Raw genomic sequence first — 16,897 nt, forward strand, 5'->3', positions numbered from 1 at the left:
CCAAAAGAGCTCTGTTCATATGAAACGCTTGTCAAAATATTCCCTCCATTTCAATGTGTTTAACAATGGTATATGAGCAACGGATTTGTGAGGCGCAGTTTTGTGGCTTTGCTGGGCTTGGGTGCTCCTATTTATGCAGCCTAGGGTTTTTGTCTATGTATCTCCCACGCGGTATCTGCTCGTGCTTCTCTATCCTGAGTGCTTCGCAATCTGAAATTAATACATCCCACAATGCAAAAAGTGAAGACACAAAGCTTTTTGTCTTCCATCTTCATCAATCTTGTGCCATTGAACTGAATCGAAATGAGATCTCAATCGTATTATTCGAATTCAAGTGGTGTGTATTGCATAGAGGATCCATTATTGCTCTGCCTTGGTCCGGTCAAATTGCAAAAAGATGTTTTCAGAAGCGAGCATCTTCAGGGAAGCACCCTGAATATATTATTATTGATTCTATGGGAGCCAAAGGCAGTGCAGGAACGATAGTCTTTGGAGAGCAAAAACGAAGTTCGGTACCTGTCTTCTCCTCCCATGATGGGCATGGGTACTCCCTCTTGAGGGGATTCACATAATCAGGCCTGTAGGTCTACCCAAGAATGCCATTGACAATGTCAGAGAGATCCAAGAAGTCGAACCACAAATCAAGGTGGACGAAGCAGTGATCGAGTGGCAGCTGGTAGTTGTGGCACCGGTTCTTGTGTGAGGCGATGGGCACCACCCACGCTGATATCTGGACCCGCGCGACAAGCTACATCATTTGTGCGGGGTGTTCAACACGGCATTCTTCTATATTTCCCAACAGTTCCAATAGAAGACAGAAGGTTGTGCGTCTATGCAGTATCTACGCCGGGCAGTGACTTCAATCACCTTTCAAGGGTACCATACCCGCTAGACTGAAAAACATTCTCTATCAATGCCACATGAAATGTGGAGGGCAAAATTTTCACTAGGATTTTTTTTTTTTTAATCTAATTTAAGATTTAGATTTAGGAATGTTTAAATTGTTTTTTAATGGGGAAATAGATTTAGCATCATCAAAAAGTATTGGACACCTAAAACCTTAAAGTTTGACATCTAAAACTTTTAAGGTTTTAAAGTTTGACCATCGATTTCCTAAAATTTCTCTTAGACTTTTTACAAAATCCTGCCAGATTTCTTTCAAAATCTTACCGGATTGATGACACACCCGACTGCTGATGTGGACGCTGCGTGGCAGCTGAACCACGTGATCTTCCCACGCAGTGACTCAAGGGTTTTGGAGAGGTTTAATGAGGCTTTTAATGCCTCCACAGTCCACGAGGTTTTGGAGTTTCGTGCTGGCTCTATGGCTTTGTGGGAAACCCTTTCTTGGTCATTCACTTGCTCTGTTGGTAATCCAGCTACTCCGTTTGCTATGGGGTTTTGTTCCTGGTTATGGCTATGGCACTCGGCCCTCCTCTGTTCGCTGGCTCCGTCAACGTTTTCCCTGTTGTGGGTACACCCTGAAGGTGGTCTGAGACTGAGAAACCTTGTTTGATTTGTTGTCTGTTGGCTTGATCTGTTTGCTTATATGGCTCAACTGTTGATAAACTGTGTTGGTTCCACTGACAGGTTCTCGGTTCGTTTTCTCTGGCGACTATCCAGTTTCCTCCACAGGTAATCTTCCTTCTCCGGTTTCACTTCTTCGTGCTACTATATCTTTCGCTGACAATCCCGCTCCTTGTGAGCAGTTGGGGATTTGTATGGCTCTGTGGCCGTGGCTCGAGCTTCTCTGGTTTTGTTGGGACTCACGATTCCCGTTTCCCTCTTGGTGTTGCTGCTGGTTTGGGGTTTGTTCAAACCCTCTCGTCACTCAAGTAACCTTTAGGCTTTTGTTGTCGTTGTTTCCTTTTGCTCTTTTTGTTTACTGTTCATACAGGTTATGCTACCCTAACTAACATCTCTGTTGTGCTGTGCAGGTGGCTCATGTACTGTGTCAAGGGCTCGGACTTGGTGGCTCGCCGTGTCTCCAATCCTCTGTCTCAGCCTTTGTTTGAAACGGGTAGGACCGTTCCCTTAAGCTTGTTCTGGTGCCTGTTTGAGGCTCTGTCTGTCGAAACAATATGTGATTGTCTCTCCGTAGGTTATGTAGGGATTTTGATTTTACAGGTCTTCACGACCGTGACTCTGTAGTTGGTCTTGCTATTTCTGTCGTTTCGTCGTGGCCACAATTACTTTAGATTTCGGCTTTGTGGTCTGGCTTTTGTTTTCGTTCTTGTCTGGTTATGTTGGCCGAGGGTTTCTGGTCCTCTCTTCCGTAGAAGAGATGGGACTCGTGGAATACTGGAACTATGGATTTGTGTATGGAATGTAAATATGGAACAGTATGATGCTCGGAATGCTAATTTTCTTTGACAGTTATTTATGTAACAATTTCAATACATGTATGCGCATTTAGAGAAGAAGAAATTCTATTGATGAATGATAAAATGTTCGGTCTGCGAGTACCTTTGGCTATACTTGGTGAATGTCATTTTCTGGGTGTACGCACAGTTCCTGTGTTCGTCCTTCGTTCTTAAATGTTTATGCTTGCACAGTCTTCATGCTCGTTCTTCGTTTATAGTTTGCACTCATGCACATTACAAAAAATACTTCATGACACAGGCTTTCTGGTTACCTGAAATATCAATGTTTATTCTTCTTGTTATGCTTGTCAGCAAATTTTACAATCTCAGTGTAGTTCTATTTTCCTTATCTGGGCAGCAACCCTCGTGCCTTCTATGAAATGTCTTTTAATAGTTCAGGTAGCCTCATTCGGTTGAGGAACTACCTGCAGTTACATTGCACAGTTACATTTCCTATTATGGTTGTTAAACTAATTTTAAACTCACATTCATAACTAAAAAAAAATAAAAAAATTTGCAATGGCTGTAACAACCTTCTTGGAAAAAGTTAACAGTAAAATAAATCAAAGTGAAATTTTTTTGAAAGGTGCTTTAGACAGCATGTCCAACTGTCGCCTCGCCATTGGATGCTCCTGCATCAGGCTCCCGGGGTGAATGAAACTCATGGCTCCTGTCCATGAGCTCTTCAATCGAATATCCGACGCGTTAAATCTGTCCGGCATCCATCCAGGTACTGTCCTCTATCAGACGGTCCTTCCACTTAACCAAGTACTGCAAGTACTCCTTCTGGCGTGTCCGCCGAGCTACCTGAGTGTCCAGTATTTGGTCAATCTCTAAAGGCTTGGCTGTGGGCAGCTGCTTGATCCATGTCCTTGTCTCTTCGTCTCCCTGGGTGTCTTGTGTGTGACCGGTTGAATCTTCCTCTGTGTCCGCAGAAACATAGGGGTATAGGTCTGCGACATTGAAAATGGGCAAGATCCCAATACCCGGGGGCAATTGCAGTTCATAGGCATTTGTAGAGAATTTTCGTAAAATTCGGCAAGGCCCTATCTTTTTGAATTTCAGCTTGTTGTACTCTCCTTTGGGGAACCTTTCCTTTCGTAGATGCGCCAGTACCAAATCTCCTATCTCAAACTGCACTTCCCATCGCTTCAAATCTGCCTTTTGTTTATACTTTTGACTGCTATTCTGCAACTTAGCTTTCACCTGTTCGTGAAGTTCATTAATCATCTTGGTGAATTCTTCTCCGTCAGCACTCCTCCGTTCCAACCGACCCAAATCTCGTAATTCGTGCACTCCTTGAGGGTGCATGCCATATAGGATTTGGAAAGGGCTTCTGCCTGTGCTCTTGTTTGGAGAGTCGTTATAAGCAAACTCTGCCTGGGCGAGTACGTGATCCCACTATCGTGAATTCTCTCCAACGAGGCTACGTAGCAGATTTCCCAGACTTTGGTTTACTACTTCAGTTTGCCCGTCAGTCTGTGGATGATAAGCTGAACTGAAATTCAGTTTAGTGTCCAATTTCTTCCACAAAGTTCGCCAGAAATGGCCCGTAAACTTCACGTCCCTATCTGAAAGAATAGATGTCGGCAAGCCATGCAACCTGACAATTTCTGTAAAGAATAGATGGGCTACATGCGTGGCATCGCTGGTCTTCTTGCAAGGGATAAAATGTGCCATTTTTGTAAAGCGATCCACCACTACCATAATTGAATCATACCCTTTCTGTGTCCTTGGCAAACCCAAAACAAAATCTAAACTAACCGAATCCCAAGGTCTGTCCGGAACAGGCAATGGTGTGTATAATCCCATATTCTGACTATGTCCCTTCGCCAGTTGACACATTTGGCATCTAGCCACATATCGTTTCACATCTCGTCGCATCCTAGGCCAATAATAAAAATGACTTACTTAGTCCAATGTCTTATCTACGCCAAAATTTCCGGCTAGACCTCCATTGTGCTTCTCCTGGATTAGATTTTCCCTCATTGAACACTCTAGGATGCACAACTGTCCACCCTTGAACAACAATCCTTCCTGCAAGTTAAAATCTAACCACAAGCTGTTGTCCCTCAACAACGGATTCTGGCAAGCTTCGTATGCTTCATGAAAATCTGCATCTGTTTCGTACAGATCCTTAAGATGCTCAAAACCCAACACCTATATTCTGCTCTCCTGCATGATCAAACTCCTTCGACTTAATGCGTCTGCCACCTTATTGGCTTGTCCACTGATGTGCTTTAACACAAACGTGAAACTTTGGAGATATTCCACCCACTTCGCATGTTTGTGGTTTAATTTGTGTTGCTGCATAATATATTGCAGAGCAGAATTGTCTGAAAACAAGACGAATTCATTTCCCAACAAATAGTGTCTCCAGTGTTTCAGTGCTTGTACTACTACATAGAATTCCTTATCATAGGACGAATATTTCTGTCTGCTCTCATTCAATTTTTCACTGAAATAGGCCATCAGTTTATCCTCTTGACTCAGCACTGCTCCAATGGTTGTCCCACTGGCATCGCAATGAACTTGAAAAAGTTTGTTAAAATCCGGCAACCGTAAAACAAGTCGTTCAGTAATCTTCTTTTTCAGTAGCTGAAAACTCCTTTCAGCTGAATCAGTCCAATGAAATGGCTGATTGGCCTTCTTGACAGTCTCCACCATGGGCGCGCAGATACCGCTAAAATCCCTTATAAACTTCCTGTAAAAACTTGCTAGCCCATGAAAACTTCGTACTTCAAATAAACTCTTTGGGGACGGCCAACTAACTATGGCTGCAACCTTTTCCAGATCCATCTTCAACTCATTTTCTGAGATCACGAACCCCAAGTAAATCAATTCCTTCTTGAAAAACGTGCATTTCTTCAAATTTAACAACAATTTATTTTGTTGTAATTTTTCCAAGACACACCTGACGTGTCTGAAATGTTCCTCCCTGGTCTTACTGAAAATAAGAATATCGTCCAAGTACACAATAACGAACTTCCCGATGTATTCTTTCAGCATCTCGTTCATCAAGCGCATGAACGTGTTGGGTGCATTACTCAATCCGAATGGCATGACCAGCCACTCATACAGGCCCTCATTGGTCTTAAAAGCAGTCTTCCACTCATCACCTTCCCGAATCTGTATCTGATGATAACCGCTTTTCAAATCAATCTTGGAAAAGTATGCTGCTCCACTTAAGCAGTCCATCATATCGTCCATGCGTGGTAAAGGAAACCTGTACCTAATAGTAATCTTATTGATCGCTTGGGAGTCGGTACACATTCGCCACTCCCCTCCTTTCTTGGGAGCCAAAACTGTTGGTACTGCACACGAACTTAGGCTTTCCCGAATCAGTCCCTTGTCCAACAATTCTTGTACCTATTTTCTAATCTCCTCATTGTCTTTCAGGCTCATACGATAAGCGGCTTTGTTGGGCAAGCTGGCTCCTGGTATAAAGTTGATATGGTGGTTGATACTCCGTTTTGGAGGTAACTTATCTGGCAATTCGTCCGCTACTATATTGCTGAATTCATGCAACATATCTTGGATTTCTTCCAGTAAATCCTTAATTTCAGTATGAACTAACACTAGCCTTGGCCTCCGTACGACTGCAAATTTAATCTCGTCATCTCCCAACTGCTGTAGGAACTCTTTTCCCCCTAGCAACAAGGCTTTCAATCCACTACTTTCTGCTGTAGCTTCTTCCTTCATGGGTACCAATGTGTGTTTGACCCCATCCTTCACGAACTTATAGCAATTTGTTTTTCCATCGTGTACCACCTTCCTGTCATACTGCCAAGGTCTTCCCAGCAGTATATGGCATACATCCATCGGCATAATGTCACATGTCACTTTATCCTTATATCTGCCAATATGAAATTCCACCTCACACTGCTCATCAACAAGCAGTTGGTGTCCTTTCTGCAGCCAAGACACCCGGTATGGAGTTGGGTGTTTCAATCGCTTTAGGCCCAGCTTTTCCACCATCTCCGTGGCTACTAAATTGTCCGTGCTTCCACTATCGATAATCAATTTACAACACTTCCCCTGTGACTTACACACAGTCCGGAATAGAGCTTTCCACTGTGTCAGATCAGCTGATTCTTTAGCTGGCTTCAATAAAACTTTATTTAGTACCAAGGCTTCGCCTGTTTCAGGCATGTTCTCCACTTCTTGAGGTGGGGCCTCGGTCTCCTCAGGCTGAGCAACATATGCCCCTCTTTGTCCTGCCTGATCACTTTCAGGACATTCAAACGATCTGTGCCCCCATTTGTGGCACTTGTAACACTGGTAGGCAGCTCCTCTGCCTCTGCCATTACCTCTACCTCGCTGGTAAGGCCTTCCTCCCCTAGTGTTACCCTCTTTGTCTGTTGACCCTGCAGCTTTCGAACTGCTGCCTTCATCATTGTTGTTGGCAGTTCTGCCTCTGCCATAGGACTGTCCCCTTCCTCGTCCGGAACCACGTCCTCTCCTCGCATTCTGCCTTCTGTTAATTTTTTCTTCCGCTTTTAAAGCACTTTGATATGCTTCTTCTATAGATCTGGGAGAGAGAATACTGATCTCGTCCAGTATCTCCATCCGCAACCCATTCACAAACCTTGCAGTGTTTTCTGGGTTGTCCTCAACATAACCTGCTCACAGATTTACTTTATAAAACTCCTCTGTGTACTCTTTTACAGTCATTGACCTCTGCTTTAGATTCTGTACCTGTCTATGCAGCGCAATTTGATAATCTTTAGGTAAAAATTTACCCTTCAACTTGGCCACCATCCTATCCCACTTCTTAATCGGTGGTTTGTTGGATCTTTTTCGCTCTGCTTGCACATTGTCCCACCACAGTGTTGCATGCCCCTTCAACTTCGTAGCTGCAAACCTGATCCTCTTTTCATCACTGATCTCTTCACACTTGAAGTATTTATCTAACTCGCTAATCCAATCCAGAAGCAATTCAGTAGATAGGCTGCCATCATAATTTGACAGTTCAGGTTTCGGTTTGCTGTTTGCTAACAGGACGGATTTCAACAATCTTATTTCTGGTCCTTCCTCTTCGGACCCATCTGTTGTAGCTATAGTCTCTGCATCACTGTCGTCGCCATCCTCTGGATCCCTGTGCCTTCCTGCTTCCACTACTGCTAGCCTGGCACTTAGGACCCTAATTTCTTCACGCAGTCCATCTTCGGCTGCTCTCCGAACACCTCTTCCTCTTCCTCTTCTTCCTACCTCCATAATTAAACTTTCTTCCCTAAGGAAAGAACTGCTCTGATACCAAAAATGATGACACACCCGACCGCTGATGTGGACGCTGCGTGGCAGCTGAACCACGTGATCTTCCCGCACAATGACTCAAGGGTTTTGGAGAGGTTTAATGAGGCTTTTAATGCCTCCACAGTCCATGAGGTTTTGGAGTTTCATGCTGGCTCTATGGCTTTGTGGGAAACCCTTTCTCGGTCATTCACTTGCTCTGTTGGTAATCCAGCTACTTCGTTCGCTATGGGGTTTTGTTCCTGGTTATGGCTATGGCACTCAGCCCTCCTCCATTCGCTGGCTCCGTCAACGTTTTCCCTGCTGTGGGTACACCCTGAAGGCGGTCTGAGACTGAGAAACCTTGTTTGATTTGTTGTCTGTTGGCTTGATCTATTTGCTTATATGGCGCAACTGTTGATAAACCGTGTTGGTTTCACTAACAAGTTCTCAGTTCGTTTTCTATGGCGACTATCCAGTTTCCTCCACAAGTAATCTTCCTTCTCCGGTTTCACTTCTTCGTGCTCCTTGTGAGCAGTTGCGGATTTGTATGGCTCTGTGGCTGTGCCTCGAGCTTCTCTGGTTTTGTTGGGACTCACGATTCCCGTTTCCCTCTTGGCGTTGCTGTTGGTTCGAGGTTTGTTCAAACCCTCTCGTCACTCAGGTAACCTTTATGCTTTTGTTGTCGTTGTTTCCTTCTGCTCTTTTTGTTTACTGTTCATACAGGTTATGCTGCCCTAACTAACATCTCTGTTGTGCTATGCAGGTGGCTCATGTACCGGTGTCGAGGGCTCAGACTTGGTGGCTCGCCGTGTCTCCAATCCTCTGTCTCAGCTTTTGTTTGAAACCGGTAGGACCATTCCCTTAAGCTTGTTCTGGTCCCTGTTTGAGGCTCTGTCTGTCGAAACAATATGTGATTCTGTCCGTAGGTTATGTAGGGATTTTGATTTTACAGGTCTTCATGACCGTGACTCTGTAGTTGGTCTTGCTATTTCTTTCGTTTCGTTGTGGCCTCAGTGACTTTACATTTCGGCTTTGTGGTTTGGCTTTTGTTTTCGTTCCTGTCTAGTTATGTTGGCCAAGGGTTTCTGGTCCTCTCTTCCATAGAAGAGATGGGACTCGTGGAATACTGGAACTATGGATTTGTGTATGGAATGTAAATATGGAACAATATGATGCTCGGAATGCTAATTTTCTTTGACAGTTATTTATGTAACAATTTCAATACATGTATGCGCATTTAGAGAAGAAGAAATTCTATTGATGAATTGTAAAATGTTTGGTCTGCTAGTACCTTTGGCTATACTAGGTGAATGTCGTTTTCTGGGTGTACACACAGTTCCTATGTTCATCTTTCGTTCTTAAATGTTTATGCTTGCACAGTCTTCATGCTCGTTCTTCGTTTATAATTTGCACTCATGCACATTACAGCAAATGCTTCATGACACAGGTTTTCTGGTTACCTGAAATATCAATGTTTATTCTTCTTGTTATGCTTGTCAGCGAATTTTACAACCTCAGTGTAGTTCTATTTTCCTTATCTGGGCAGCAACCCTCGTGCCTTCTATGAAATGTCTTTTAATAGTTCAGGTAGCCTCATTCAGTTGAGGAACTACCTGCGGTTACATTGCACAGTGACATTTCCTGTTATGGTTGTTAAACTAATTTTAAACTCACATTCATGACTAAAAAAAAAAAGGAAAAAAAATTGCAATAGCTGTAACAACCTTCTTGGAAAAAGTTAACAATAAAATAAATCAAAGTGAATTTTTTTTGAAAGGTGCTTTAGATAGCATGTCCAACTGTCGCCTCACCATTGGATGCTCCTGCATCACGGATTTCTTTCAAAATCCTACTGGAATTTCCATTACTTTCAATCGAAATTGTAGCCTCAGGCTACAGAAAATATGGATAGAAGTCCGTCAAGATTTTAAAGGCTTACACTGCAGATCCGAATTTCTGGCTTTTGACGGGAATTCTAAGTTCGTTTATTGCTGTGAAATACATAATCCTCTATTTTATTGAGGAATTTCGGGAAGTTGTTATTGGCAAGCAGTGGCGCTCAAAGAAAGATGATAAATGAGTTGTATTGGATGGGAAAGATTTGATCTTGCGTTATTCGCAGAAATTCGCACGGAATATTCCTGTAATAGCAAGCATGTGAGTTTTCATAAATATCCATGCACAAACTTAGCTGTGACAAATCCTTTATTTGATTTCACGGGGACCTCTGTTACTTTAATTTTGTTTTCTTTGAGCTTTTCTATTAATTTGTGTTCTCTTTATAAATTTAAAAAATGGGGGGGCTAGTCCCTAAAGAAGCATGTATTGGGCCCAGAATACATTATTTACACTATATACATCCATCACATCAATCATATGATACCAATATACAATCACAATGTTTACATATTGCTGCCATGCAGCGCCACCATAATGGGAATCGAACGCGGGTGGGGGCGTGACATCCAATTGCTCCGACCGCTATACCATGCACTCATGTGCTTGTGTTCTCTTTATAAACCGGAGCAATTACTTCATATTCAATTTTGTAGATCAATTCAGCCTTAATACTAAGAATATTTGTAACTTGTAAATAGTTTTTATAAGTTTTTGTGGTTTTGCATTGTATACCAGGGGTATTTTTGGTAGAAATTGACACGCTCTATTTACTATTTACTGAGTACTGATTGTTATAAGGGTGGAATTGTTAAAAGCCCTATGAGGTCTAAGTTAATGATTTGAATTGATGATTTATTAGAGTTATTGAATTTTTTTATCTCTTTACCTATTGATGATACAGTGAAAATCATCAAAGTCATTTTCACCAATATTCTAACATATTTATAATATTGCCAAGACAAAATTGAGTTTCTCCAATTTTAGTCACATCTACATCGAGATGGATTACAACAAAAGATTCATTATTCCAAACTAGTCCCTTTTAAAACATCCCCTTATATCTAATATATAATTAGATCAATGATGCTATTTAGAAGATATAAATGAAGATGAATATCTACTTGCACTTCTGAAGTCCATCATCAAACCTTGTGAAAAATCATTAATAACAAGCAAATAATAGGTTTTAGATACAAAAAAAAGTGACCTTTCACATTTTAGACTATTTCAAATCAATCTAGTTCCATAGCGTTGGATTCCTTCAAAGATCGTTCATCTTCACATACTCTACTTACCTCGAGAAACACTCTACAACCCATTGTAGGGGAGATGTGTGTAGTGTAAGAAAGTAATGTAATGTAAGTTTGTCAACATTTATTAAATGTCTAGAAAAAAAAAAAAAAAAATATATATATATATATATATATATATATATATATATATATATACATATATATATATATATATATGGGAAAAAATTTAAGTGTTGATTAAAACATATATAAAAATAAAATGTAATGTAAATGCAAAAATGCATAATGTAAAATATAATGCAAAATGTAAAACGTAAAATACATATAAATTAAAATAATGATTTCATAACCATATTTAAATTTAATTAATAAGTACATAAGAACTTAATACTTATAGTAAACTTAAAATGCCATGCATATTCACCCCGCATGTTTTTAATACAATAAACTTAGGCTTTGTTACAATACCATATGCCATTACTATGGCTTATCAATACAACATTCTCAAAAACCATATTTAGTTTTAATTAATAAGTCCATGAAAACTTAGTACTTACAATATAACAAGATTTTTAACTCTAGATATTCACCCCCATATTATTAACTTGTAAATAGGTTGTGTTACAATATCATTAGTCAATACCATGGCTTATCATTACTAGATGACCAAAATCCATAACTCATTTCATAATTAAAATAATTTAATTTCATAACATATTAAATCTAAAAGAAAAAAATGTTATAATTACTTTTGAGATATATTTAAACCCTCTATCCTCGCCAACAATAAAAATACTTCATAGAGAAGGAGAGAGGGACGGAAGGAGAGAGAGAGGGAGAGAGAGAGGGAGTGACAAGGAAGAGATGGAGAGAGAGAGAGGGAGAGAGGAGAGGAGGGAAGAGAGAGGACATGAGAGAGAGAGAGAGAGAGATTGGGGGGAGGAGACATAGGGAGGTGGGATAGAAAGGGAGAGAGAGGACTTGAGAGAGAGGAGAGAGAGTGAGGAAGAGAGGAGAGCGAGAGGGAAGAGAGAGAGGTTAGTTTTAGATTTGAAGCATATAATTTATTTGAACCTTAAACAATCCAAGCCTCAAGTGAAGTGACATGATTACCACTAGCAAGAGTTGTACAGAGACTACATGGACACATCATAATGTTCACACATATGTATAGAAGATATACATGTGGAAAATTAGGTTTATGATGCTAGGTAAATATGCTGCGAGTGCACAACACTGTATATGATGAATGGTTTGGTGGTAAATTATAAGATACTTCAAAGTTGGAATAAATAACATTTAACTTGGTTATCTTTTTTAATGTGTTTATGTATTTATGGTAAAACTAAAAACTAACAATCTTATTTGTTTATATAAACCAACCTAAATCCATTTTAACTCTAGATCTACCAAGCGCCAAGAGGGATCAAATCTCTTGAGGTGCAAACCTCTTTTAAAGTGCAAAAAGATTTGATCCCTCTCGATGCTTGGTAGATATGGAATTAAGATGGATCTAGATTGGTATTTATAAATTACAACATTAACATTGAAGTGACCACATGACAGTTCAGTGTTTTGATCTTCTATCATTGTGAGCATTATGGAAAACATAATAATTGTTCAAAGAGATAGTCTAGTCATAAGAACCCTACAAGAGTAAAGATTCACCTTGGATGGATCACTTGCTACTAATGGTCATCAACAACCGAGAATATATATTGGTCATACTAGGATTCATTTGTTGGTACTGACACATCTTGCAATGAAGACATTTTCATCTTCTCACCTTGTATCTAACAGGGAGGAAATTGACAGTCACCTTCAATTTTTAAAGTCTTATCAATCAAATAGAAACAAATGAGTGTAAGTCACAGCTAGAACCAAAACATAAAGTCATAGTCAAAGTTATATCTAATGACAGATTCATGTTCCATGAGCACCATTTAGTTTATGGTCGTCCCAAAACCACCATTTGGTTTATGGTCTTCTTTAAACCATCATTTAGTAAAAGGCTTACAACTTCTACTAGACAACAATTTGTGGTCAACTTTAAACCAACATCTAAAAGCACTTCCATTTCACAAAAGACAACAACTTCTAGCTAATTAGGAATTGTTCAAGGAACTGTATCCAACATAGTTCTAGATTTGGTTGTCAACCTTAAACACCATTTAGTATAAGACGTCAACATTGGCTATCCATTTGGTTTACAGTGTCCCTTAAACCACCATGTTCAAAGAATACGTTCAGCAATTGCTTGTTATCCACCTCTAAATTTCATCTCTCTTCTTGGACTCACATACACCCCTTTGAATTAAGGCGGAGAATGTTGGAAACCTAATCCTTAAGGATTATGGTATTGTCTCGAGAAAGAATACAAAGAGTCACATATGAAGGTGAACAATCATTGGGAGTCCAAGAGACCTCTTGAAAGATGAAACCAAGGTTCATAAACTATTGTATTTATGTGTATCATACTAACGAGAAATGCATCACACAATTATCAAAATCTTCTCTTCATTTTTGTGTTTCTAACTCTCACTTGAAGATGTGAAGGAATATTATGAGTGATCCATCAATTCAACAACCATTGAAAAAAAAATCATAGTTACCTTTGACGTGAAAGATTATGTCTTACTTTTCCACTTTATCTTTTCCTTTTATTGATTCATAACCTTCTTGTGGTTCTATATACTTTGTTCTAATTTTGTAATATAATAAGTTGATAGGTTGAATTAACACGCCAAATTAGAAAGACAACTTAAAAATCACCTCCAAATCTAAGGTTCATAGTTTATCTTGATACCAAAAAAGAAAAAGAAATATTCTATACACATTTTAAAAGTGTTTTATTTAAAATACTATGTCAAACAAAAATATTTAATGGTTAAAAATAGAAGGAAAATATAATTATTTTTACATACTTTAATGATAAAGATGATGAAATGAAATGAAATGTTATTTTAAGGTCCACGACACTAAAAATAGTCTATGAAACCATTAGTTCCCTGTTTTTCGCTCTTTGCAATTCAGTCATTTTCCGATTCAAATTGATGATGAGCTAACCCAACCTTCCAACAATCTCCTTGCTAAAAAGACAATGCCAAGAAATTGATGCTAACATGTTCTCATAACTTTCTCTATTGTCTTTAAATGCATCACATTCCAAAATGAAATTTTTTTCCGATTCCACAGCCCCAAATGTGCAAAATGTGCACACCCTTTCTTCCCAAGCTTCTTTTGGCCTTTTCCACCGTCCTGTTTCACACTAAAGTTGATGTGAATTGGTCCATAATTGAGAAATAAGAACCTTTGCCCTCCACGAAATGCTAGCTCCAATGAACTCTTTTTGTTGTAAATCACACATAGGGTTGAATTCCTCAATGTAATATTTCTTCTTTCTACCCAACTCTTTTCCCCATACCTTTTTACAAAACTTCTCCATAACAAAATCCTTTAGCTCCTTGCTATTTGTGGGACAAACATTGAGGTAGACATCCCATTTTTGCATCCATGTGTAGTTTTGTTTCATCCATGTTTTCTTTTTTTCACTGATGCCTTCATTGAAGATAACATTAGGTCATCTACCTACTCTCATTTGTTCAATTCTTTTTAGGTATCTTATGAGCCGCACCATAGCAATCTCTTCAATGGAATTTTCTCCTGTTTCACTCAACATTATCTCATAAGGTACCGAACTTTTTATTTTGAACTTGCTCATGATCAAGCGGTTTTGGATTTTCTCAATTTGTTTCCATTTTGAGACGGGAGTGCTGCTAGCCCACAATTCACACCCATATAGCATGATTGGACAAACTAGGAGTCCAAAAAGCACTTTAATCGTTTTCCAATCCCATAACTCTACCTCTCTATCTGTTTTGAAGAGCATATAATGCTTTCCACCCTCCTAAAATTCTCTTCTTTCTGCAATTCTCCCAATTGAGTTTGTTGTTGAAATCAATCCCAAGGTACTTGTACTCCTTTACTTCTTCAAGAATGTTGTTTTCAAAGAAGAAAGTATGTTGTCTCTGCTTCCTTTTATTAGAAAAAATCATTATTTTGATCTTGCTAGTATTGACTTGCATCCCCACTGCTCTACAAAAATGCTCAAGGGCATATAAGTGCATTTGTGTTAATTTTAGGTATGTTCTATACTTAGAGCAATTTATTTCAATTTTCATAGTTAGCTCAATATCTTTTCCAGATTAGCAATCACATCAGCATTAAATCAAACTGCAGATAGAACATAAACATAAATCGCAGAAGACAAGCCAAGACAAGAGGACACAAGATGTGGCACTAGCCAGGGACAAACTCCAATGTGGGGAAACCCTTGATCAATTCTTCTTATATGTTTTTGAATAGTTTAGCAGAGAGAGAGAGAGATAGTACGTTTACAACAGAAGTCAACACTTTGACTTATCTAGATAAGAGCATAGATCATCTCTAAGAAGATGATACATGAGATCAGTTGAATACATGCTGCTTCAACTAATTCTCCAAGGTGACTCCTTCACCTATCGTTGTGCTTCATTTCATCATCATGCTGCACCTCACCACGCTGCACCATGTTGCACCCATCTTCACTATGCTGCATCTCATCACGCTTCATTAATCATGATTGTACCCAACACTGTACTGCATTATGTGCCATTGCTGCACCATGTTGCCATCATGACCTATGTGTTGGCTACACCTTGCTTGCTTGTTGTCCCTAGCATGCTTGTTGTTGCATGCTAGTTGTCCCTTGCATGCTAACTGTAACATTGCATGTTTGGTGTATTCGCTGCTAAGTACCATACAACTGTCCCAATGTTAGTTAGTTGTCCCTTGCATGCTGATCTCTTTCGGAGACAGATGCTCCAGTTGTTTCGGCAATTCCTAGCAGTTCTCGTAGTTTGGCTATTACTAGCAGTTCCGGCAGTTTCGGTTGTTCCCAGCAATTCTGGAAATCCCGGCAGTTCTAGCTTTTCCGACAGTTCCGACTTTTCCAGCAGTTCCGACTTTTCCAGCAGTTCCGGCAGTTCCAAATTTTCCTGCTTTTTTGGATTTTCTAGCTTTTCTAACAGTTCCGCTTTTCCGGCATTTCCATCTTTTTCGGCAGTTCCAGATTTTCCGACTTTTCCGACAGTTTCGACAATTCCAGCAGTTCCGACTTTTCTGGTAGTTCCGGCTTTTCCGGCTTTTCTGGCAGTTCTGGCTTTTCCGACAATTCCAGCTTTTCCAACAGTTCTAGCTTTTCTGGTAGTTCCAGCTTTTCCGACATTTCCAACTTTTCTGGCAATTCCGGCATTTCTAGCTTTTCCAACAGTTCTGGCTTTCTGCCCTTTGGATCAGGGCAACGTTATTCCTTAGGATCTCTCCTCCTACTAAAAACCAAAGAAAAGTAGAGAGAGGAAGAGATCCCATGTGTGTTGAAATGACTTGAAGGCCACCTCTATTTATACTAAAACGTTGAGCACATGTGGGGTTTATTTGGTTGTTGGCCGACCTTGACAAATTGTCTTATAACGCAAATAAATTCATAACTCAATGAATACTTATCGGAATTGGATGATATTTAGATCAATTCTACACCTCTCAATGAGAGGGATCCAAGAAAAATATCAGCTGCCATAAATAAGATGACCCACATGGAGTTTGGCCCTAGTTTCCAATTTTAACAATTTGCAATCCATGGGCTGATTTAGAAATCAATACAGTATCATCAGCATATAAAAGAAGCTTTATCACAAACTCCTCCAACCAAACACCATCTCCACCTTACAAATTTAGCCACTCTTCTAATTTATCAATATATAGACCAAAAAGAGTGGGGGATAGAGGGCAACCTTGCTTGACTCCAATGTAACTTCTATAGCTTTCTAAAATACCTGCTGAGGTTCTAATTTTGACTTTCACTTCTTCATAAAGTCTATGGATAGTGGCTCTATAATGCACAGGAATTTCAAGTTCTTCCATTCTACGCCACAACTTATCCCTAGGGACTGTGTCAAATGCTTTTTTGAAGTCAACAAAGTAGCAAAATACTTCTTCTTTGTCCTCCCAAACCTTTTCAACAATGTGTCTCAACGTGATGCCATGATCCACTGTAGAATGTTTCGGCCTAAAACCCGTTTGTCCTCTTGTCCTTTTTTCTTTTACTTT

This window comes from Pinus tabuliformis, chromosome 1_2 (genome assembly GCF_031772625.1).
Source record: "Pinus tabuliformis cultivar Carrire ecotype Pingquan chromosome 1_2, CPIR1, whole genome shotgun sequence".
In the NCBI taxonomy this organism is placed as follows: Eukaryota; Viridiplantae; Streptophyta; class Pinopsida; order Pinales; family Pinaceae; genus Pinus; species Pinus tabuliformis.